The sequence below is a fragment of the Diorhabda sublineata genome, chromosome 2, assembly GCF_026230105.1.
Source record: "Diorhabda sublineata isolate icDioSubl1.1 chromosome 2, icDioSubl1.1, whole genome shotgun sequence".
NCBI classification, from domain to species: Eukaryota; Metazoa; Arthropoda; class Insecta; order Coleoptera; family Chrysomelidae; genus Diorhabda; species Diorhabda sublineata.
In genome coordinates, this window is record NC_079475.1 from 19,745,032 (window position 1) to 19,768,103 (window position 23,072).

The following is a 23,072-nucleotide window of genomic DNA, read 5'->3' on the forward strand; positions in this document are numbered from 1 at the left end:
AAATGTTATCTATATAATGGCATCAAAATAATAATAATCTAACCATTCTAAATAACACTGTCAAATATAACTAGTACGCAATGTATAAATTACCTTTTAAAATTCTCATCGGGACTGATAATATACGCAATAACTTCGCGAAAAATATACCCGTTTCCGAAAAGTCGTTACTCCAATTCGAAATAACAATGAAACTACAACGAATCGTCTAATTTTCTCGCTAACAAAAAATCGTTGGCAATCCCCAGAACCGCTATTAACAATATTACTTGCGTCTTTCGGCGACGGAAAACTGTCTGGAGCGTCTCTACCGATTTCCAAGAGATGGTTGCTGTTATTTGGCGGTTAGTATTTTCACGCCGGTACCAATGTATCTGGTATATAGGGCAGTTATTGGCTGACAGAGTGCAAGCGCGTATTGAATACGGATTATAAGCAAAAAAAGGAATTCTCTATGTATCAGCGTCGGAGTGGCGTCACAATTACTATTTTACGAGGCGTTAAAATCGAACAGACTGATTTTTTAAAGTAGTTTTATTCCAGTATACCTTATGTCATCGCCTTCAAATTTATTGCAAACGATTCATTCACTAATTTAAGCGATGCTGGAACTTATATAGTCTTCAGTTGGTCTGTTACAATCGTTGGAATGTTTCTAATATCCCAAAATTAGTTTACAATTTAGGGAAGAGGAGGACTAAGGTGAGTAGGGCAGTTGAGGTGCTACAACAATGTTTTTATTGGTTAAAAACTTTGTCTTGAAATTGTGCTGATCAGTGATAGATTTAGGAGCAGGCTGTAGCCTAGGGAGACAGATTTAGAGAGTCGGCAAATTTTGTTTAAGGAGAAGACAAGTTTTGATGAGATTTTATCACCGTTGTTGATTCTCAGGAATCACTCCGTGAGTTTTCCATAAATGTACAAGAAGTATTTTGAAGAAATAAACGTATAGAGAGAAAATACTAGAGAAATGGAAAATAGACAACCAAAAAAAGAAAGAAGATTTGATTAAATACTTGATGAAGATATTGGAATGGCTGCGTTTACTTCAGACTTAACACGTTTTTCGTTTCATAAATATTCGTCAAAAGGCCTATAATGATTTCAGCGAGAAATTTCTTACAAAATTTGGTGGCTTTTCACTATCGGTTCTAACGAAAAAGCTAGTTTCCTGGAAAAAATGTACCCTAATGATTTAGAAATAGATATATCGGAAATGCGTATACTTTCAAAGCTACCTTTCACTTGAAAAAATTTTGATACATCAAGCCTATCTTTGTTTCTGCACGAACAGCATTTAGAATACATTTAACCAAACTTTGAGATAGCACACGTATTGATCTATTTACAACAGCGACAACTTGTTCAGGTGAGAGAGGTTTACTTACCTTATAAAAAATGTAATTTAAATAATTGTGAACTAAGATATAGAATTTCAGAAGTCAGTAGAGGCGGCTAAAAATGAATAGGCAACAGGCAGCCTCGAAGTTAACTCTTCCTCGATCATACTAATCATCAACCGATGATCTTAACGGAAAACTTTTAGGATTCTATCGACGTTTTGATCTTTTAGTTTAAGGTCTTTCGCTGAACATTTCATCGTCCATTGAGTTTCGTACTTCTAATAATGCTTTAAATCACCCCAACATCTGGTCACTTTACAACACTCTCTCCTTAGACCCGATGAAATTTCTATTAAGGCGTGCTCAAGTTTGAAGAAAATTGAGCACGCCGTTGCCGAACTAGTTTTCATAATGCCCTTAAAAATCACTGAAATGAGTACGCACAACCTACTGACTCGATCAAATTCAAACGTCTGTTGAATGTCCTCGTGTTGATCCTATAACTGGCGGTTTCTTATTGGAAACGTGGACTAACTTTAATATATTTCCGAAGCTTTCGAATACTTATATATTCATCGTCTGAGAAATAATTAATTAAGATTTTTGGTGGGTTTGAATTGTATTAATTATTCTAAAAATTTTAAATTTATATGTTTCAAAATTCAATATTCAAATTGATGTTGATAGAAATATTAATTAATTAACGGTATGATAAAGTGGAAAAACATCAATCAAGTGATTGGTATTAATACATTTGTCTGTTGCAAATTGCGTGTCATTTTAAATTGGACTATCCAGCGAAATATACGAAACGTTATGAGGGATGACGGTTACCATTATGGCGAAAAGTGGTATGACAATCTAGGATCAAATCTAGGATGGGAATCGGTAAAGGTAGCGACTGGTTACTGTTGAAGTATTAACAAAAAGAAAAATATTTTGCAAATAATTGGAAGTGCCATTAGATAAAATGCAGAGTAGTAATTTTATGTAACGTTAGTCCTATTAGATTAATAATCGAGTTCACATTTCTAATAAATTTGACTTATTTTAGATTGCTACGGGAACTTTGAAATACGCCTATTTTTGAAAACCAAATTCACACACGTTACAGAGTATTTTGAATGAAAAAAGGCTGCAAGCAATAAATTATATGAAGAAAAAAACTATGAATAAAATCTATCATATCAGATTAACTGCCGACGAATGTTCGCAGCATCTAAAAACTGCGACAACCAACGATATCATGGATATAATCAAACAAGATAGAATGACTATGGGCATATCAAAAGACCTCATTTGCCATATACTGACTGCAGGATTATGCATCCGTAAGCTATCCGCGCGTTGGGTGTCGTGTTCGCTCACTTTGGACTAAAAGCATTTCTTAGAACTTATTGACACAGTTTAAGCAAACTAAGTCGGACGTTTTGCATCGATTTTTAACTGTAAATGAAACCTAGATCCACCACTCCCCTCCTAAAATTAAAAAAACAATCCAAATAGGTAATTGTAAAGGGGACACCTGCTCTGAAAAAGGCAAAGTTCGGAAAAATGGCGGCCGTTTTTTTACCGTTTTTAGGATAGTCACGGGATTGTGTTCATCGACTATCTTCAGAAATGTAAAACAATAACAGGGGAGTAGTAGTCATAATTGCTTGATAAGGTAAAGGAAGAAATTACAAGAAAGTTCCCGCAATTGAAGAAAAAAGTGCTTTTCCATCACGTCAACGCACTTTTTCACGATTCGGTAATCACTATGGATAAAATTCACGAATTGCGCTTCGAACTGATTAACATCGTATACATCAGATTTGACCCCCCGTGACTTTTTCCTGTTTCCTATTATTTGGAAGGGGTAAAAAGGTTAGAACATCTTATGTAAAAAGGTTAGAACATCTTATAAACTTGAAAGCAGAATATATGTTGAAAAATAAGAATAATTATCGATTCATTTCGATTGCTAGAGTATCGTTCTTCGGATTATATAATAAATTTTCTAGACTATCAGTGTGTTCAGAAGCGTTGAATATTTAATTGCTACGCTTATTTCTAAGACGTTTTCTAACTTTGTGAGAAACTTCAAAACCATCGAGATATACAGATAGAGTAGACATGCTATAGACGCGCATGTACTTGGGAGGGTCTGGCCAATATAACAAGTAACAGGATGATTGATGTCTTTGTTTAAAGAGAACTTAATAGATGGGCACATTCAATAGCTAACATTTAATAATCTTCAAGTTACCCATGTATAGATTGAATCTATTGAGTTTTATTCATAGAAATACAAATTATGCACGCTCTTTCACCGTTGTCCGTTGAATCGTTTTAATCAGAGTCACGCATGCACAGTACGCAACGAAATAGCATCATAAATGATTCTCTTTTTATTATCAACACTATGCTTGATAATTTATTTAAAATAAGTTAATATGGGCGTCAAAAGCTGCATTTTTCGTATTCCCTTACGAGTTTCCTACTCGATAATCTTGGTAGACTACAAGAAGAGTGATTGAGGTTATGGAGAACAGCTGTCAAGTTGGGAAGTAAGTATGATAGATGACTACATCGGAAGTTGAAGGGATATGAACCGTATCGTCATTACAGAGAAAAAATGAACATAAGTTTCAAAAACAGTACAGTATATATATATATATATATATATATATATATATATATATATATATCAGAATTCTCCCTCATTAATCTACTTTCTTAACTTTGAAACTAATATCGCTTATTTCGCTAAAAAAATTGGAGAAGAAGCTAACCAAACCAAACATGTTTTACAAAAAGTGAACTTTATTTTAGAGTAAATAAATCAAAACGTTAATCACATTTGTTCACATTAAATTTAGACAAATTAATACCTTAATTTATGTACTGATTCCAATTTAAAAACTTCGATATCGATGAATAGCGAAGTAATTTTGGGGGTCATAATTGTATTAAATATTTGTGTTTCTTCCGCCCAGGCGCTTGCGTTAATACAAGCTTACAACCATTGTAGTATGAAGGGAGGGAACAAGAGCTTGAATCCTGGAGAGAAGTCTGAAGTATGGTTAACTTATGGTAAGATACAACAGAGCGTATTAGTCTTTATCAAGTGTTCGTACATATTACATCTTGTAAAAACATTTAACGTTCAATTTTCCACTTTATAATGGTTAAGTTTAAGTGCTGTTTGGTAATAGTACAATAATGAATGAAGCTTCTTTTGATGAAACATTCTATAGGTAAGTTATTAAAAAATTATTCGATTATTCGTTTAAATTAATCCCTAGGAAAGTGACTGCATAGTATGAGCCGTGTGATTTAGTATAAGTATTCTTATCATACAGGTAGGGTGTATAAGTGACATATTTTTTAATCTCAAAATTTTTTCCCAAAACCAATTGCAGCAGAGAAAAAAAATAAACACCATAATTCATAATTTTTCTAATAAACTGAGTGGAAAACAGTAAAGATGTAAAATAGATTTTTTTATATACTTATTGTTGCATCAACTTCAAAGGTTATTAGCGATATGTTCTTCACAATTTATAATACAGTTGAGTATCTTTTAGATATTTGCTAAGTTTTGTGCTATTACAAAGAAAAAGATACTGGTACGGCAACGTGAGAAGAATGGAAGAGAGTAGACTGCCACGAATCGTACTTGAAGGTAAACCAATAGGGAAAAGAGAACCCGGACGACCACCTAAGAGATTGATAAACAGCTGGCAGTCCACCTCCGAGATACTTATACAGAGGAACCTGCAAAACTAACAGATCATGAGAGCTTAAAAATGAATAAGAAGAAGACAATTATTGTTAAGTAAAGAAATTATGGTTTTTGGAAAGTTGTTAGTTAGTCTTTCATTTTTATACTTTTGACAGTTCACATATTGGTTGGTTTTCTCGGTTAAATATATATGAGTCACCTTAGTGTGCCGTAGATTTAGACGATCCATTTTATTTGGTCTGTACGATTTGTAAAACTGTTTTTTCATGTTTGGACACGTTTGATAAAAATACCCATGGTTAGTCCTTTGCGAGTACACGAAATTTTAATTTGGTTAAAGGAAAGACATATCTTAATTTCATACGAGCAATCACCTCCTGAATTTTGTCGCATGAATTCAGGAACACCCAATATGGTAAGTGCAAATATAACATAAAAATTATAAATAGTTGTATCTTAATCCCGAATATTGTATGAGCTTTTCATTTGAACAGAACCAAAAGCGACTTTCCGATTTGTGTCCTAGGTAGGCTTTAAAGAAACCACAATCCAAAATATCTAACAAAATATGTATTTACTCTTTTAGTTTTTAATATTTGTTTTAGATTTTTCCAATAAAATATGAATTTCAAGATTATGTGGATCAACCTAAAGGAGCTATCATTTGTTCAGTTAACTTTGAAGAGTCTTCTTTATTTTAATACTTCTAGTTCATTCACAATCCAACGGAAATAAATAAAATAAAAAATTGTGAATTCTGTGAAAAAATAATCAAATATCACATAAATGTATGTTGAGGAAAAATATCAGAATAACAGACTCTAAAAATTTTTATTGGTGTAGAATTTCTTCTAGTTTGCAAAAAGAGACAAGTTACACATCGGATCTAATAAAAACTGTTTCTGAAAGATATATAGATTCTATTAGATTTAATTTTTTGCCAAAGAAATCAATTTTAACAAACAAAAAAGGCAGTTATATAATAAAATAATTCTTTTCAAAGGACAATGAAAGTATATTTAATTAATATTGTTACGAACTCGTCTACTGATAGATCGTGAAGTCGGTCCTGTTCTATTATGTTAATAGAATCTAAAGTTTGGAGGATACGGCGGACAATTCCCACTTTTTATATACAGCAGCAATTTCTTGATATTGCTTTTATAACTTATTTACAGAATGTTGTGGCCGTTTTCATAGAATCAATTCTGGGTAACGAGAAATTCGTTGTGTATAAATACTAAATAGGTGCTTGTTATTCAGCGAGTCATTCAGAAAATAATCTGATGTCATTCTGAACACATTGGCATAGATAAGTAAACAGTACGTTTGAATAAATTAATACCTTAAGTGTTTAATAATAAGTCTTGTCAATAGTTTGGCGAATAGTTAAGTGTACTTAGTATTAGTGTATAAACAAATTAAGTAAATAAATGAGAAACGTTGGTTATAAATTTACCCCACTGTTTAAATAAATAAGGAAAACATTACAATATATTGAATACGAAACATATTGTGATCTATTTTATATTTTTACTCAATATAAGTACGGATCTTTCTTGATTAGGAATTTGTCGAGGGGGGCGCTGCAGGTTTCACTTGCATATGCCTACACACTCGTTCCGCATGTGCCCCAAGTTTCTTATTTCCATGCTTACAACCATACACATAGTATACTAGATTGCGTATTCGATGAAATTCAATAGCAGAATTAAATACAAATCAAATTATGGTATAATTATCTCCGTCAAATTCCAGCGTTGTTTCTTCAAATCTATGGTATCATACTACTTCCACCGTTCTTTTTCTCTACTTATCTTACGTCACCAATCACTGCACATTAGAAATAACAGAGGCTGTTTCTTTTAAAAGTTAGCACAACTTTTCCATATAAGAAGTAAATGAATCGCGCAGTCTAGTATTACTGTCTATACTTAAAACAATATACCCGCACCATTGTTATTACTGTTTATTACAAAGTTAAAAACCTTTTATAATACATTTAATTTGATGTTACCCTTCCTAGTCGACATCACATGAGTTTGCTACGTCTCATACTGTGACTTACAAGCGGAAAAACGAGCTTAGAGTACGAATATTTACACATTCGTTTGAATTTTTAATGCGAACTTTTGATGAACATTAAGCGATCATGCAAAATATTGCATTCTGTAGTTTAATTAACAGTTTCCCATATTTACCAAACAACTAAAGTAGTTTTCTGCATAAATACCGTACCTGAGCAATTGTTACTACATCATTTGCCTCCAAACTACTCTGTTCTTCACCAACGTTCCCTGTCCTTTTACATTCATTGTTTGTAAGGCTTGGTGAACTCCGCTAGTCCTCTATTCTTTCTATATGTCCAAACCATCTCAACCTCTGGACTGAAAGCATTTTCTTTCTATATCTTTGAAAAGTTCTATTAGTCTGTCTTTATTTCTTTTTTTGCAATATCATCTGCATATGCACAAATCTGGATCGATTTATTTGCTTAATTCCTTTGTGTGGTATTATTATAAGGAGTATACTTAAAAGATTCGTTTAACACTAGGTGTGATATCACTTAATTTACCACCTATTTCAACTTTATCAGAAGATTTTAGCATTGTCATCATAGCCATATTAATTTAGGGAGTATTTCCATTTCCCTCAGTGCTTCTGCTACAACGTACGCTATTAAAAGTTCGTTTAAAATCTATAGCTGGTATATTTAGATGAATAATATGTTCGTAGCATCTTAACATGATTTGCCGTGGTATGAATAATTGATCAGTTGTACCACGTGATTTTATAAATTGATATTGACAGATTTTTTTGTACTTCTTTCTAATGTATTCGGCTATATTCAAACTCACTGGCATAATCTGTATTTTCCATATTCCTTTGATTAAGTCGTGTATCCTTCGCTGAGAACCTATTCCTCCTAACTTAATCAGTTCTCCCACTATTGCGTTTTCTCCTGGAGGGTTTGTTATTTCTGATCTTCTGAATTGCTTTCCGAATCTCCTGTATTGGTGGTGTATCGTCATCTTTATTATTGGTTAGATCTACATGTTCTACTTCCTCAGTATTTCTTACTTCATCTGTATGATGTTTGTTAGGCAGACTGTTAAAGTGTTGTGCCCATATTTCCAATGCCTCTCTTTCATCTGTAATTATAAATCCATTTCGATTCTTGCATCCAGTTGTTCTGGTTGAAATTATTTCTCAATTTTCGGCGAGGAATTTTCTGATTTCACCTTGTTGATTTAAATTCTCTATTTCTTATATTTCCTTTATACAGTTTGAACCTCCGATAGGCCACCAAGCCACGTTTTCAATTCAGGAAAAAGATGAAAGCAGTAGTGGCGAATCTGCAGTTTTCTTTAACCATTCTGTCATCTCGTCGAACCAGGTCATCTGAAACGTCAGATTTGCGTCCTCGGTCCCCTTCATCATGCACGTCCTTAAACTTTCGACACCATTCACGCACAATACCATCACTCATGAAGTTTTCCACTCATTCTCCGATGGATTTCTGCAGCACTATGGCCTTCAGATTGCAGAAAACGAATCACATTTTGCAATTCATACTTGGCGGGAGTATCAAAATAATGGCGGACTTGTTTAAACTGTAGCATAACGCCGACTGACGTCTGAATGTCAACAATGGGGAAGTCAGTAATGCGAAAGCTTAGCAGTTTTGTTTCTTCCCGCGTACATGACATCTAAAACATGGCTGAAGCTAATAATATAATCGCCTCACTGTAGCTAAAGTGAGAAGTCAGTCTTCTGTCCGACCGCTCTCGTATTATAATAATATGTAGTATTAATCATAACAAATATAATCTTGTCATAATAAATAATTCTCGCCTTTCTAAGATTGGCGAAATCCCCGTAATATACAACAATTCCCAACTCTATTTTCTAGTTTTCGTTTCGGAGTACAAGATCAATGGTAGTAGCAAGTAATGGAAAGGCGCCCGAAAGTCTGGATTCGATTATGCCGTTCGCTGAGTCACGCGATATTTGCTTTTAAATATAAATGTTATTTTCTCCGAAGACGATAAAAGGCATAGTATGTGACAGTAGGGAAAATAGAGTGTTAATACTCTTGGAGGGCGTAAGGTAGATATGAAAATTAGGTAAACGTATAATTTTTTTTGAACAAGTAATCTCTTGTTAGTTTCTAAAATAAAAAGTAATTTCAAGTCTTTGTTTATATGTTTTCATAAGATTCAGAATATGTGGTAAAAGTAGCTGAATCAATACTTACTAAGAAATATGTTTAATTAAGAAGGATGAGAAGGTAATCAAAGAGCGAGGAAAAAATAGGCGTGAAAAAAAAAGAGGAGAAACGAATAAAGGTTTGAGATAAATTTGATGGCATGATAAACTAAGAAAAAGCTCACCTTAGATAGGGTTTTGCATGATGTAAGGCATAGAATACGAACTAATATTAAATTACACATTGTGAAATAACATGAAAAAAAGCTCAGATAAAATACCATAAGAACCGATCTGCGAACGCGCTTGAATGAAATTCGGAATAGTTTTACCTCATATAACTGCTAAATGGTAGAGTATGCAAAAAGCATTTATTACATCACTCAATAAGATGTGTGACTGATACACAAAAGACCATGTTGAAAATTTCATGACATTTCAATTAGTCACAAAAAAGTCCACCATTATATCTAAACGTAAATTGAAATTGTGTGAAATGGTTGAGGCCTTAAATATATCAGAAGGGAGTGTGTTTAAAATTATGCATGAACATTTGACTATTAGAAAGCTTTTTTCAAAGTGGGTACCGCGTCGATCGAAAATAACAACGTATTGATGATTCAGAGCAGTGTTTGGCCATTTTTGCATGTAATAAATCATATTTTTGCGTCGATATGTGACAATGAATAAAACATAGATACATCACTTCATTCCGGAATCAAAACGATCATCATCTGAGTGGACCGCAGCCGGTGAACAACGTCCGAAGCGTTCAAAAACACAACAGTCAGCTGGGAAGGTTATGTCTTCAGTATTTTTGGATAGGCACGGAATATTGTTCATAGATTATGTCCAAAATGGAAAGACAATCAATAGCGAATACTAAATAGAGTTGTTGGATCGTTTGAATGTAAAATTGAGGAAAAAAGGTCGAAGTAAAAAACACTGTTTCACCAATACAATGCACCGATCTACAAGTCGATGGCAATTATGGTTAAAAAGGAAAGAATTACAATTTGAATTGCCTCCCTATCCACCGTATAGTCCAGATCTGGCCCTCAGTGACTACGGACTATTGACTGATCTGAAAAAAATGCTGGTCGATATAAAAATTCAGCTCAAAAGAAGAAGCAATTGCTGAAACTAGAGCCTATTTTCTTAATTCTTTTAAAAACGTAGATGTAATAGTTAGACCAATTTCATCCATCTTTAGAATATTGCTGGCATATTTGGAGTATGGCTCCCAAGCATATCCTGAGGATGAAAGAGCAATTCGACTTATAGGCGATCCATAGATGACCAGAAACTTGGACAGCTTAGAGCATAGAAGAAAGGCTGTCGACCTGACTCTGTTTTACAGATATTACCACAGCAAATGCTATTCAGAGCTGTCTAGCATAATCGTGGCTTGCAGACGTGGCTCATGAACACTCCAATTTGTCGGGACTCATTTCTTAGGAGAAGTGTAAGCCCGTGGAAGTAGCTACCAAGCCACTATAACCTATAGAAGTTCAAGATCAATATTCACAAGCATGTCCACAAGGCAGACACCACTCGAATAACTAACTCTCTTGTGCTTGCTTTTCACAAAAACAAGAATTAATTAACGCCTGCGAGCTGGATGTAAAGCAATGAAGTGATACAGTTGCCTTATTTTGTTGGATATTATACGTGATTAAAATGTTCAAACGTTCAAACAAATTTTTCGTATATTTTCCAAAGATTAAGAGATTTCTTTCCTAACATGTTTTTAGTAATATATGGAATTTTAATAGTTGTGCTAATGGAAATGAGGCAGGACTCATCAGACTATGAACGATGGAAAAGTGAGAAGTTAATCCGTACCTATTTCATGAAGGGTAGTGAAGTACAAGGGATCTTTAATTTCTTATTGCCTTTATATATTCTAATTTATTGAAATAATTGTTTCATTTGTTTATCATAATCATTCCACCAGTTATTCAACAATAAAATTAAAAAAATGAACTTGCCAATAATTAATTACATTAGAATCTAACGATCCATTCTACTACAGTTTTATTCATTATACAGCATCTATTAATATTTTTCAATTCAATTTCTACTTCCAATAGATCAGATTAAATTGAAATAAATTGCAACAAAGTATTTATACATGTTCTCGTAAAGGCAAACGTTATGATCATAAATCTTTAAGTGGCGTCAGTCGTTGATATTTAACCCATTTTGGAATCGGTTCATCCATGTCAAACTGGAAACTACTTATAGAAGAAGTTGACTAAAAGTAGGTTCCAAATAAGCAAAAACATTATACGAAAATGAGAAGCACCAAAGGATAACAGGAATAAAGAGGGCAAAGTCCTCGTGCCAGTCAGACTGTCGCTTCGAGCGTCTATAAAGGCCAGAAGGGAAGTGAAATTTTGTTCTTTTCAACAACAGATGAAAGATATAAAGGAAACACAATAGAGGATATCGCGATATTTCAAAAGTACAGGGTGATTCTACATCAACAACAAGTACCAGGTTTTTTCAACTTAATTTCAGTCGGCTTTAATTTTTGTAACTACGAGATATAAACAAATTTTATATGAAAGTTAATTTTTTAATAATTATTTCACAAACTCATTGAAAATTATCTAGAATGAAACATTCTGTACATTTTTTCTATTTTTCTTACCTTCCTTAGTTTGAGAAATATAAATAGGTAAATAAATTGAAAAGTACGAGGTCTGGCTATTAAATAACGAGACTGGTTACGACAAAGTGTTTTTTCCTTTGATCAAAGCAGAGGTGGAAAACTTCCTTGGTGATGGGCTTTAGGAGCTCCGCCGTTTTATGCTTCACCACTTCCATCGAATCAAATCGGGTCCCTTTCAAAGCAGATCTGTTTCTAACCTTTCTAATCTAATCAGACCCGTTGACGCAAGAGCTTTTGGTCAGGAGTCAGATTTTTTGGCACCAATTTCGCACAGACTTTTGTCATGTGTAATTTCTCATGTAAAATTTTTCTAACCGTTTCTTTATCGACGTTTACATCCACGGCAATGATCCCGTTGCTCATTCAACGATCTGCATGCACAATTTGGTTGATTATGGTGACTGCTTCCGGAGTTAAAACAGTCACAGAGCGACCAGGGCGCTGGTCATCTTCAGTGCTCTCTCGGCCTTCACTAAAGCGTTTACACCACTAAAAAACACGCGCGCTCAATCGGAATTTTTTTCAATTTAACGAGAAATTTGAGATTCATACGCTGCTCCTGTTTTTCGTCACACATAGTTTTCGGCACGAGAAAGAAATACGTTCGTTTCAAACCGCTACTACACAAATACTATAATAGTGACGGAAACGTGTTTTGGGACGTGCATAGACAAAATATCTAAATACCCAACGCACTACTCGTTTTTTACCCCACCCGTCTAGAGCACCCATTAGGCGTGCAGTTTCGTTATTTAATAGCCACACCTCGTATGTGTACGCACTAAAAACAACAATTTGTATTTTAGAATAACTAATTTATATTCACGGGATTCGCGATTCAAGTTATCGTTTTAGCACGATTGGAATTCCAATCCTATCTCCGTGAAGGAAAGTTTTAGGGCCCTTTCACACCAAACGAATCCGAATCAATCAGAATCACTCCGAATCAAGTTGAATCTGATTGACCAAGATTCGGCTTCGAGCGCTCCGTTTAAATGTGAAGGGACTGTTTTCCCGCCTCAGACCGAATGAATCTGGTTCAATCAGGTTTGATTCGAGGTCGCACTTGATTCAACCTGTCAGATTCCTCGTCCGGTCAGTCTTGAATCAACAACCATACGAGATGGACGTGGAGTTATTAATAATAAAAGTTAAAGAAAATAGTGCGATTTATGACGCCAGTGATAAAAATCACAGCAGAGAAATCTCATATCTTCTGTGTGGATATATATATATATATATATATATATATATATATATATATATATATATATATATATATATATATATATATATATGATATATATGATATATATGAAAGAGTGGAGAAAGAGTGGAGATGACGAATCAGATTCAACTTGATTCGACTGTGACTCTGAAAGTGAATTCGGGGATGATGGAAGTAGCAGGAGCCAAAGTGAAAACGAAAAAAAATAACAGCTGGTTTTTAATGAATAAAAGATTGATTGACATATTATTACTTATTCTATAATTTTATAGTTTTATTTCTTCATTTAAAACTTATTTCAACCCAATTGAAATACTGTCAAATAATGGTCGACATAGTACCTAAAGTAAAAAAAGATTAGCTCGCTTTATACCGAAAGGAAAATTCGTTAGCTGATATGTTTACAGCTATTTTATTCATTCAAGGGGCTAAATGATTCCATTAATTGTAGGTCGAGTAAAATTGGTCGCACAAATCTGTTACTGGCTCCCGGACTATAAATCCTTTTGGAAAGGGGTGTAAATACTTCGCTATAATAACTTCGTAATTTCTACTATCTTCTTCCATTCCATCTACTGATAATTTGAGAGACTTTATTTACTATCGCCTCAAATGGAACACACAATATAATGAACAAGAGAAATGGATAAATCGAATAATAGGCACTAGAAAAACCAAATTGGTTTCGTGCTGTTAATCTGATAAGGATAATATTTTTGGCTACGTCTTACTCCCAAGAGCCATTTTATATTTATCGATCTTAATATAAGAGACCCTATAATAGAAATAATAGTCTATAAAGTAGCCTTTCAAAAACAAAGGAATCTAGACTTGTCCTCATTCTATTAAATTATTTAGTTTTTAGAAATTATTCGTTCAAATTTAATCCTTAAATTGGATTATCATTCAAGTTTATTTAGGAAATAATTAAGTTTTAATGAGCTGGAAAAAACACAAAATACTGGGTGTCAGTTTGTAAGCATACATATTCTTCTTCTTTCTTTAATGTAAGCAAAATCCTTGTTTTTCCTCATATCCTCTGCCGTTTAATTATTAGAGAGGTTGTCGCTCCATCTCTTGCGGGGTCTTCCAACACTTCGGCGCCCTAAGCGCGACTTGTCTCTAGCTATTTTGACCATTCTGTCGTCATTCATTCGATCCCTGTCAAAAAGTGTCTTTCCAACGATCCTGCGCACTATTTTCATTTAGGTGGTTTCTAATATTCCCTTTGTGTTTGATGTGTCTTTCTGTACTGGGAGCAAACAACAAACCGAAATGCACGGTAATGATCAAGCTGATCCCATAGCTAACAAAGCTAGAACAACTTCTTTCATAGTATCTCAACTTTAGGTTTCCTGAAAAGCTATCAAGTCATGAATTTAAAAAAGGGGAAAAACAAGAAAAAAAAATAGAAAAATAGTGATTGAAATGCAAAGCAAAGATGAGCTTAGAAGAGTTACTGGTATACTCAATGGACATTGTCCAATAAATTACCATCGAAAGAACATCAGAGAAGCGACAGCTCTGCACGAAACCAATTAGCTGAATACCTCTGTGAGTGCGAGGATATTCATAGACACAGCCTACGGTACTTATATTAAAGCTTCTTAAAGCGAGAAGAGGTAAGCCGCATAGCCTCAAGTCATTGTTACCTAAAGTAAACATCACAAAATAGATCAAGAGGTTGAAGTGTTAGCGAGGTAAATTCACGGCCTTGATGCCTTAGCTCATCTAATCCAATCTAACTTTTTATAAATAGCAAATACTTGACTTTTCTGCAATCTACGCGGGATGCAACTTAAGTTTTGAGACGTCGTAACACTGATGTGAATATGTCAAATCTGACATTGGCATCATTCGTTATTTTCTATGACTTTAGACTTGGATTAAACTAACAGCAGTGTGTCGATCAACTCGCTTCGACTTTGAAGTGATGAAGCCACCGTGTTTCGCTGGTTTCCCGAATTCAATCGTGGTTGCACTTCGCCACAGTATCGTCTAAAATCGGCTTTTGTGCCACAACAGAGATCGTCATGTGACATATCGAGAGATTGAGGAATAGTTGGCCATCAGTTCTACATTTGACTGTTAAAAAGATTTGTTAGCGTTGGAAACCGCATAATTTGATAATCATTCAGAAAAAGCACGTGAGGGTCGACCAAAATCGGCGTGAACGTAAACTGATGGGATTGTCTTGTGACAAACCGTGAGATTGAGTTAATGAACAGTTGTATGTCACAAATATTTATTCGCATATGAAAAAATTTCAATCACGGTATGTCAAAAGACGTCTGTAAGATCATGACATGCGACGAATTATGGATCTATGCATATGAACCCGGAACTCAACAACAATCGACTGAATAAATCTTTCAATATGTGCCAAATCCAACAAAAGTCCTTCGCTCCATTAGGTAGAGATAGGACGGAGCAAGGTAGAACGGTCTGAATGATACAACAGCATCAACAGCAACAACAGAAAAGCTAAAAGATGAATCATTCTTCACAACGACAATTCGAGCTCCTAAACATCAGTTCAAACAAATTGGCACCCAATGATTTCTTATTATTCCCACAGATCAAAAATAAATTGCGAGGTCACCGTCCTACACTTGAAGAAGCGGTTCTTGCGTTCAAATCACATGTTTTGGAGATACCTCAATTTTGATGGAAAAAAGGCTTAAAAAATTGAATCAAACGGATGCAAAAGTGTGATAATCTCAATGGAGAATATTTTGAAAAACAATAAAGCCATATATAATTATAAATATTTGTCTATCTCAAAACTTAAGAAGCATCCCTCACGTACAAACGAACTTCGAGGTACTAAATGAAATTGAAACAATAAAATGTAATCATTTGAAAAATATGTATCTAGTGAAAAACTCTGAAGAATTTACATGGATAATGAACCCTACCACAGTCATCTTCTTCAAAAAACACTAACAAGAGCTCACAGAAACAATGTCTTCATGGAAGATATGCAGTTTTTTTGTACAACTGACAAAATTTCATTCGCATCGATAGTAATTGTTTGATATAACTAAAAATTGAAACTAAATTTAGTGTGACAGGTCTAAATTTACAGATGCAATGAAATTTAGGAAAAAGAAATAAGACGAAAAAAATAGTTTGAACAATTTATATAAATTGAATGTATAGAAATTTCAGTTTACACTAGTGGTCATTAAACCACTAACACGCAAACGTACAGTTAGAACCGAAGAAAATATTGCGTCTGTATCGACCAGTGTTACTGATGACCATGAAATGTCGATTCCTTGGTGTTCGCAACAATTGGACTCTTGTTACTCCACTACGTAGAAAATTTTGCGAAAGGCTGGAGCAAGAATTGAAGCCACACGATCTCCCACAACGTCTAACATTTGGTGAATGGGAGCTGGCAAAGTTGGAGGTAGATCCACTTACCGAAAAATTGTGTTCGGTGACGAACTGGTTGAATGGATAAGTCAACAAGCAAAATTGCCGCATCTGGAGTGAAGACCAGCCAGAAGCATTGCCAAAGCTATCAATGCATCCCGAAAAAGTTACTGTTTGGTGTGGATTATGGGCCGGTGCCAACATCGGGCCGTACTTCTTCAAAAGCGACGATGACCGGAACGTTACTGTGAATGGTGAACGCTACCGTGTGATGATTGACGATTTTTTCTGCCCAAAATGAAAGAATTGAACATGCCTGACATGTGGTTTCAATAAGATGGTGCTATACGCCACCCGGCACGCGTAACAATGGCCAAATTGAGAGCCGCCTTCGGTGAACAGTTCATCTCACGTTTGGAGCCCGTCAATAGGCCGCCTAGATCATGTGATTTAACGCCTTTGGACTATTTCTTTTGGGGCCATGTTAAGGCTAATGTCTACAGGGATAAACCAGCAACGATTGACGCACTGGAAGCCAATATTAAAGCATTTATTCCAATATGTTGGTGAGAGTGTGCAAAAATGGACCTGCACATGGGCTATCTAAAGTGGAGCCGCGGCCAACATTTGCATGAAATCATCTTCAAACATTAAATTCTACTGATCGTTCTATCAATTTTAATAAAGATTTCATCAATTTTTTCAAATTTTTGTGGTTTTTTTCAAAATCAAATCCTATAACTCTTAAAAAATCACTAATTATTTTTCATCGCCCATAACAATGACTCGCAATTCGCAAATTGCTACTTAGTTGGCGACAACATATTGGTATCCGTGTTAATTGGTTTTGAGTATATTTAGGACACTCTCGTATTTTTCGGTATTTTGACAATTTCTCGTTAATTCCCTCGATACGGTACTTTTAAAGTATGGTATTCACGCGTTAATTTTCTTACGGAAACACTGACTCTCACCAGTATTTCTGTTATTTCCCGGGTTAAAATTCTGGATATTCATTTTCTTGAGAGATTCAGATATGGTATTCCTAGTTCACATTCGGCTATAGTTTCCGCGTGAAATATTTTGGTTTTGAAAAATGCAAACTATGTCGGGCTCTCGATCTCTCGATCAAAGACATTTTAATGTAACTAACATAAGAAAGAACTTGTGCTATTAATACGAGGATATATTGAAAAATTCTTAGCCTACTATAGAACCAAACAAAATTTCAATGTCATAATATTTTATTACTCAACATATTCTCCTCTTAATTGGATACATTTATTACAGCGAGCCTGCAACTTCTCTAGATCTTTCAAAAAAAATATTTCTTCTTGCTCTGCAAACCAGACCTCCACAGTTTTTATTAACTCCTCGTTGGAAGACAATTTACGACCTTTTAAAATTTTTTTCAGTTGAGGAAAGACATAATAGTCGAACGGAACCAAATCTGGTGAATAAGGGGGGTGTTCTAGTAATTCAAACCCTAAATAACGAATTTTTTGCATGGCAACATGAGATTTGTGTCCAGGGGCGTTGTCCTGCAAAAACAAAACACCTTTGGATAGCTTTCCGCGTCTTTTCTCCTAAATTTTTTTCCGTAGAGTGATCAGTAATGTCGAATAATAATCTCCAGTTATTATTCTACCCGTATCCAAAAAATCAATCAAGATTACTCCATGGCAATCCCAATAAACTGAAGCAAGAACTTTTCCAGCAGATTTTTGGACAAGAAACTTCTTAGGTCTTGGAGAACCAGAGTGTCGTCATTCCAACGATTGTTGCTTTGTTTTTGGATCGTAGAAATGTACCTAAGTCTCATCCAAAGTAACAATTCGGTTTAAGAAGTCTGCATCGTTTTCAAATCGAGCACATATCGAACGCGATACTTCTACCCTTGCACGCTTTTGGTCAACATTCAAACATTTGGGGAGCCAACTTAAAGATTCTATATTTCATTCGGGTCACTGATTTCCTTGATCATGAACAACCATTTGTGTGAGCGGAGGTAGTGGTATCACAGCTGTGAGGAAAACTTGGACGAGAGCCGTTGCCGGAAGTTACAAGACGGCAACATAAAAAACAAATCCGAACGATATTACAATGACCTACCTTTATAATTGAAGTAATATTACTGTGAATTATAATATATTGTGTTTTTTCCTGATAGTTGTGGATCTGGTATAAAATATAATCGCGAGTGATGGCTATAGTACTATTAAAACTATGCTTGAAACATTCACCATTACATACAAATAATCTTTGGATGAGTTACCCTTTTGCTGATAAAATATTGAATGAAGTAACTGATACGGGTTATTGATTAGTTTTATTCGAAATATGTTTTTAATAATCAATCACTTATTTTGTAGAAATTTCGAGTAATATTAAGAAAAATCGCATTAGAGACACGTATCTATGTAAATATCTAATCACCTATATACCGACGATTACTTAACAACTCAAAATCAATATGATAGACTGTCAATGCACCGGAATATAGGTTACAACAAAAAAACTTTTAATTTTGACAAAAATTATTCCAACAATTTTTCAATGGACAATTTCATGCAATCAAATAGGGTATATAGAGGTTGGTCAGTTATGTATAAAAAATTTTCAAGATGTCTGAATACTTACCGAAATGGTACAAATTCCTCAACATCGGATATATCGGAAAATTAGAGTAGCTCTTCAAAATATACAAATATGTAAATAAAAATTAACGACTACTGACACACATTCACATAATAAAAATTATATGTTTTTTTACGCGTTTTTTCATCGAAATTACTGTGAAGAAATTTTTAAAGGCCTTCAGCTACTGTGATCGACTAGGGGAGTTGAGAAGGCAGTTTCTGAATACTCCGCGCACCCCTTAAAGTTAAGCTATTGATTTTTCCTATCGCCTAGGAAGCAGGGCAGGCGTGACCCTGGATATTTATTGAACAATATCAAATTGTTTATTACTGACTCATCATTAGAACAATAATTTGTTATGACAACATTTTTGTCCATCTATTACTTATTGGTGGTGAAAAATTACATAAAAGGGGGTCCAATACATAATGCAGTACTAACAACAAGTTATTTTCACTATCAGGGAAGATGATAAAGTTATATTGAAGCCAAATGTAGTTGAACCAACTGAGGTTATGAGGATAAAGAATAATCTACAATAATTTCAAAATTACTGCGGAAGTATTGGACCAATATACAGTGTGTTCATAAAATAAGTAAACTTGCTAATATTTTTATTTAAATATCGCTGGAAAAAATCGTATAAAGAATCTCACTGGCCACTTTATTGTACACCTTCTTGCAACCTATCGATCTTAGAAAACTTCAAGTAATTATTTCAAAGTAACATTAAAGTTGGTGATGCACCATTCCGCTTTAACCAAAAGTTATTAAAATTGTTATCAATTGCATTTCTTATTTCAGGAATTTCTGAACAAAATTGAATACTTTGGTGGTTTGAATTGCCTTTTACAAACAGTGGTACAATAACAGTGATGCCGGTAATACCTGCCGAAATATTAACTTTCAAAATTTCATAATTGTGACAATGGGCGGTAGTGAACCGCTCCGCACATAGGACTCCTGATAGACCCGTCTTACCCTAGTAAAAACCACAGGCCGATGTTCTTAGAAAATCCAATCAAAAAGCTTGGTTTGAAACTTTTAACGTCACTGGGTAAACTGTAAGGCTTTCCCATGTATTCGATCCTCGGATGTGCAAATGCTAAGCACTTACCTATGACGTGGTGGTTTGGAATTTCGTCCTTCTACAAGCACCAGTGATTTTTAAAGGCTTTTGTGTTTTATATTTCCTCAACCATATAGGATTGGTATCAGTCCAATATCTGCATCTACCTTTTGCATTCTGGTTGCACAAAATCCATAAATCTTTAGATAATTCTTGTATTATTGTTGCTTTAAAAATATAACACTTACTCGTGTTTATGTTACATTCGGATCTTACAGTAACATCAGGTTGCAATGTAATTTTTCTAAAGTTGTACAAAAATTTTCTACAAAACTCTATATGACGTCCAGGGATTTCTCATCATTAGTTACATAATTGGACGTTCAATTTTTGTGAAAGTCTCAGTAGAAGCTCCTTCTTCAAAATATTTCACAGTCCTCCAAATTACAGGGAATTTGGTTATTCTTTCCTATTTGGTAAACGATACCCGTGTATCTTGATCTTGTTGAAAAAAATAGTTAAATGCCAAATAGAAAGTTTGTTTATCAGTTTTCTTCAATAAATGTTTTACTAGAGCCCTTGTATACAAAGGTAACTACTTAAGTTTTGAAATATGGCAATACCGATGTGAATATGTCAAATCTCAGATTGCCATCAGAAAGTTTGAGGTTTTTAATGGTAGTACTCAAAACGTGTTGCCAACGAGTGCTATCTGAGTTGTTTACAGATACTTCAAACATTCATCTTGATCAAAAAATGGAATAAAATCACGAACATTTTCGTACGATGATCTTTTGTGATTTTCGATGTGGATGAAGCAACATCTCTAGCCACCGGGATTCGCTGTTTCGCGCACTTCGCTATAGGATTAATTTCGTGAGGGTAGTCCAAAAGTGGCTGTTGTGTCAGAAAACATCGATGCTGTGCGTAAACTAATATTGAAAATCGTATTTGACATATCGTGAGATTGAAGCATATTTGGGCATTAGTTCTACTCGCATACATTCAATATTGCATGAACATTTACCTGTCAAAAAGATTTTCTCGGATTGGATACAGCATAATTCGACAATCGCTTTTAAAAACGCTCCAGTCGATTGGTACAAAGAAATCGACTGTATGGATCTTTCAAAACCAACAAAAGTTGTTCGCGCACGAAGTACTTCGAGGCAAATGGTCGCCTGTTTTTTCGGAATAACTGAACACGTCGCTACCGTTCCATTAGAGCAACGTATAATGGTCAATTCTGAATTGTACACCAGCATTTGTTTGCTAGAGATGTTAAAAAAAAATCAGGAAAAACAATCGCAGAAGACTAATCATTCTCTACCACGACAATGCGAGCTCTCAAACATCAGTTCAAACAAAATAGTCATTGAATAGTCAAAACATTGAATTTATGGGTCATCTGCCGTACAGTCCCAGTTTGACACCCAATGATTTCTTCTTATTCCATCAGATCAAAAATAAATTGCGAGGTTAACGTTTTTCTACACCTGAAGAAATCGTCGGTGCTGCAGGTTTTCTGCGGTTTTTCTGTAACCTGGTTCAGCCGCAGCTATACCTGTCAATTACCCGCGTTCCTATTAAAAATAAATAAAAAAACAATTAAAAAAAACAAACAGAAACACAAAAAAAACAGAACCATTTCTTTTCTTCTTCTTCGAGCCACGTTTGGTCGTCCGTTTTTTTTCAAGCTGACGTAGTGCAATCACAAACCGATATCAGGGCTAATTCCAATGAACCTTCCCCTCTATAAAATAATTTCCTCCCATCACCCAAAATATACCCAACGGATCTCTTTCTCTCGTTTTGATGTTTTAGGTCAATGGGAATGGAAAAAAATTTCGCTCAAATACATGAAAAAATATGTTGAAAAACAATATTAGGACGACAGTAGCTTTAGAGCTATTAAAATGTAGATTAGGAATATTAATTTAAAATGTCCAAGCAACTGCCAGTGTATGTACTCCTCCCGAATCTTGGTTTTATATTATTTGATTTTGATGATAAACAAACCACAGCAAAGTATTCAAAGAAGAATGTGATAGTCTAGTAGAACTTATTTTACATAGATATGCTTTGCAAATTATATTTTTCAATATTGAATAATAATTAATTTTAGCGTATTTTTGCACATATACTAAATATTATTAAACAATATATTTAAAACATTCTTCATAACTACTAAGTCAAAAATATCAATCGATGGTACTCAAAAATCGCCTTCAAAAATAATAAACTCACACCAACAAATGTTTCGTTGATCTTTTGATTTTTTTCTTCATTTGTAGTGAATTATCTTTGATGTCTCCTATACAATAAAAATTGGTGCAGTGAATTAGTAATTTGGGATTCTAGAAAGAAGTAAAAGTGAGTCGAGCCATATGACGGAAAAACGGATTGTTTATTTTCCAAAAAAACAATTAAATGAAATAGTAGTGTAAGATAGAATAAAATCTAGTAGAAATATAAAAACTCGAAGATCAATCGAACCATTTTCTATTCTGTATGACAAAGATTTAAAGCATTAAAAGCACAGTTCATTTCATCTCCTTTCACTGTCATTTGAAATTTAGCATTTAGAGAGGTAAATAGTCACGCGCGTAACATTTTGTTAAAATCTAATTTTTTCTAGGCATTTCCATTTCCATCTAAAATACATTTAATTAATAATAATACTAACTAGCTTTTACCCGCGGCTTCGCTCGCATCCATTAAATAAGTATCAGAAATCATTATAATAGAAAAGAATGAACTCTGTAGCTAAATTAGAACCTGAGATATAGATCTTTGAA

The 23,072-nt window shown here is 34.3% G+C and overlaps 1 protein-coding gene across 7 annotated transcripts in view; it reads right to left on the minus strand.

The window, feature by feature from the left end:
• The window catches only part of LOC130452788 (protein Fe65 homolog), a 92,581-nt gene that overhangs the window by 53,731 nt on the left and 15,778 nt on the right, over nt 1-23,072 (minus strand). The window contains exon 1 of one of the 7 annotated variants that reach the window (XM_056792232.1): nt 19,206-19,429. The exons of the other annotated variants lie outside the window; for them this stretch is intronic. The gene's annotated coding sequence lies outside the window, so the exon portion shown is untranslated. Of the gene's footprint in view, nt 1-19,205; nt 19,430-23,072 lie in introns of those variants that run through there. 7 annotated transcript variants of the gene reach the window in all.